The 3,431-nt window shown below is 48.5% G+C and overlaps 1 pseudogene; it reads left to right on the top strand.

Annotated features, from left to right (window-relative positions):
* The first annotated feature begins 497 nt into the window (after positions 1 to 497).
* LOC143410695 (zinc finger CCHC domain-containing protein 14 pseudogene) lies at positions 498 to 2,171 on the top strand (annotated as a pseudogene).
* Positions 2,172 to 3,431: the final 1,260 nt, after the last annotated feature.

The raw sequence follows: 3,431 nt of genomic DNA, 5'->3' as shown, positions 1-3,431 counted from the left end.
CCTGCCCTCAGGGGCGAGCAGTTTACCTTATCACTTACCCTCAGTTGTTCCCCATATGGGCCACCAAATGCCGCAATCCGGCTGGGCACAATTCACAAGCCACTTGTCAAGCAGAAACAAACTTTATTTTTAGAACACACACACATGCCGCACCACACGAGCTCTTCAGGAATTCCCTCAGAGCCCAACTGCCACCACTGGCTTCCCACAAGCCTCAGAACCCCCCACTCCTCCGGCTTTTGAGGCTGATTGGCTGGGTCGCATGGGCAGAGCCAAAAAAAGTCCCCCAATGTGCAGCTCCGTGGTCTGAAAGGGCAGGGAAACAGCCCAATGACCATCACCACAGAGGAGCTAATCAGCTGGCAGCTGGAAGTTTGCTGGGGCCCCTTCAGCTGTGGCTCTCAACAGGGTTTTTCCTGGTCTCTATCCCCCTCACTTCTGCTCACCAGGCTTCAATTACAAGGACTATTTTCCACATCCTTGGGTTCACTCTGGACATGCGGCACCCAGGCCACCCCATGCTCATGAAAGAAAAGGCCAAGGTGAGAGAGGGACCACTCTGCATTCCATGCCTGTGGGAATTGAAGTGCCCTATAGGAAGAGTCCCCTAGGTCTAGTCAACTGAGTGGTCTTTGTGTTGGGTAGTCACCAAGTCATCACAGCTGTGGAGAGAGGGAATTGAAAAATGGCAACCTGTTCTGACTCATTCCCTTTGGTAGCCATGCTCACTAAAAGCTGGCAAGAACAGTTTGGGGTTATCACAATGGGGGAGGGGGAGTTGGAGATCTGGCACCTTCTCAGTTTCACTGGGCTGATATTGCCCACGGAGAGCTGGTGAGAAAGTTTTTGGTTACCACAGCTGGGGGGAGGGGAAATTGGAGATCAGAAACCTTTTCAGTCTTGAGAGGCTTTTCTTGAAGTGGCCAGCATCCCATCCTCCCAGAGCTGAGTGCAGCACCACTTGCAACCTTCATCCAGTACACCCTTTACCTTGCCTTACTGCTCCCACACCAGAGGCACTTGCTCAGTACTGGTCTACCAGGCCCAGGAGGACACCCCACCTGCAATTCTTTTATGTCCTCTGGTCTTCAGGCCCCTCAGTCCCAGGAGCAAAACAGAATTTTGGATTAGCTCAAGAATCTTCACTCACACAAGTATTACCCTGTCTTTTAGCAGCTCACCTTAGTGAACTTTTTGAGCCTTACTAAGTATGATTTCCTCATTATGAGGGCAAAAAAATAATCTTAAGACTCAACTGGAGCTGGAAAAAGGGAAGTCAGACTCCTTGGGCCTCAACTTATTGGCCTTGACCTTGGTCACCAGCAAGGGACTGTCCCTAGTTTACCCCACCAGACACGTTGGGCCTGTGCAGGGTGGGTGTGGTGGCCATGCTGCAGATCTGTGGTTGGTGGAGGTAGATGGAGGTGGAGCAGCTTATAAACAGGATTCCCCAGGAGGGCAGATCTTCTTAGTACTCCAGCTCTTCCTCCAGTCCCATGGGTGTGCTAACAGAGGAAGAGAGCTCAGACAGCTCCAAGGAGAACAACATATTTGTACATGTGCAATTGGAGGATTCAGATAAGGAGAAGTCTGTGATGCTCCTGAGTCACTTCACTGAGAGCTCTGCCTGACCTATGACCCATGTATTACCTGTGCAAAATGAGGCTGGCTACAGCCCTTGACTAGCAAGCCATCACCCTCTGCTACTACAGCTCTTGCCCAAAGCCTTACATCTGACACCCAACTGAATGCTGAGTTGTGTGCACAAAGCTGACAGAGGAGGTGCCAACAGGAAGTTCCTCTCATCCTCTGTGCACGAGTGTTTTCTTTGGAATAAAAGGGGTAAATGGTCTGGCCCCAGGAGTCGTATTACAGTGTTAAAGAGCTCTCTGGTAGTGCTGTGCTCAACACCTGGCCCTCATCCACACCCCATCCCCCCCATGCAGGTCCTCTCCTGACTCTCCGAGAGCAGCTCCATGTCATCAACTATCTGCTGTGGGCCCTTGACAAAAGTTGTGCCTGCAGCCACTCTAGACATGGTTCTGAAGATGGCACAGCAGATAGCCCTGGCAGTTCAGACCACCATCACAGCTGCCACCATGATGCCCAGTACTGCCCTTCACATGGCATTTAGCTTTCTGTTTGTTACAACAGAGGCAACAAGGGGTTAGCAGCTAAACAGCATCTTCAACAAAGTTCCTTTGAACTTCTCTCCCCGACTCTCCTGACACTGATGATTCCTCTTCTTCTCCCTCCAGACTAGAAGCTTCTTGAAGTGAAGAAGGGTGGTTTAAACCATTTCCTCATGGCCTAGTGAAGTCTCAAATGCTATCTTAAAATTTGTTTTTGGATAAATGATCTTCTTTTGGAGACCATCCATACCAGGTCCTCTCTGAGCAACTTAGTGTAAGGCAGCAGGAGGAAAAGAAGAGACTTCCACCAAGCACATTATCCTAAGGTAGCAGTGTTTGAAGGGAAAGGCCCTGACCTGCAGTTGCTACAGGTGTGATGACAGGTGCAAGCAGAAATCTGGAAGGAATAAATTGGAGGAGGGTAGCTATTTTCAAACTGGCTGCCTGTTATCATCACCTGTGGGAAGACTTGCCTGTCCCCTCGCTCAGGCCTCACCCTTCCATGGAAAACAGAGTCTCATGGTGAGGTCCTGACTCCTCAGTGATCTGCTGCAACCTTCTGGTCCTGGCTCTAATTCTCCCAAATCTGTGTTCAGTTGGCATCCTGGTAGCTTAAAATTTACTACTGTGTGATATTTCTATCACATCAATTGAAAAATTCAACAAATTGCAAATTAGTTCCATCCCCACTTTTCCCCTTGGTTATAGGGGTTATAGGTGGCTCTTAGCTATATTTCTGCTGGTATTTAAAAAGCTCCCCAGATGTTTCAAAGGGCATCCATATTGAGGAGCTTCTATCCAAATTGTTCCGCTTTTGGTCTGAAGTGTCCCACTAGATAATATCTGTTGCCTCCTTCCTGCCTTTGAGTTAGTGTCATTGCTTGCTACTCAGATGGCCTCTATGGAACCCTTATGCAGTACAGAAGAGAGAGTAGATTTGTAGTTTTGTTCTAGTTGTTACGTTTCTTTGTATACAATTTAATTTCTTTTAAAACTGGCCAAATCTCTTTCAGTGTCCTTTTAGGGTTGAATCTATGGAGACAAGCAAACTTAATGGAGGAAATGGGGGAAACTTGAAGTAATGTGCAATTAAGAACCCTGATTGTCCCCTTGTGTGATTGTAATTTCCCATTTGGAGGCATAATTATGTGTGGTGTAATCCCCTGGCAGGGATCTGATTTTAGACGAGTGGGCTCCACCCATCCAAGGGTAGTCTCACAGGCACCACATACTGGACTGATTTTCTTGCATCTGAAAGACCTGCAACCAGATGCACAGCTCTATTCCCCTCTCAGGCTG

Source organism: Callospermophilus lateralis, assembly GCF_048772815.1.
Source record: "Callospermophilus lateralis isolate mCalLat2 chromosome 11 unlocalized genomic scaffold, mCalLat2.hap1 SUPER_11_unloc_3, whole genome shotgun sequence".
In the NCBI taxonomy this organism is placed as follows: Eukaryota; Metazoa; Chordata; class Mammalia; order Rodentia; family Sciuridae; genus Callospermophilus; species Callospermophilus lateralis.
The sequence above is the reverse complement of the archived record's forward strand: the minus strand, read 5'-3'. Positions and strand labels throughout refer to the sequence as shown.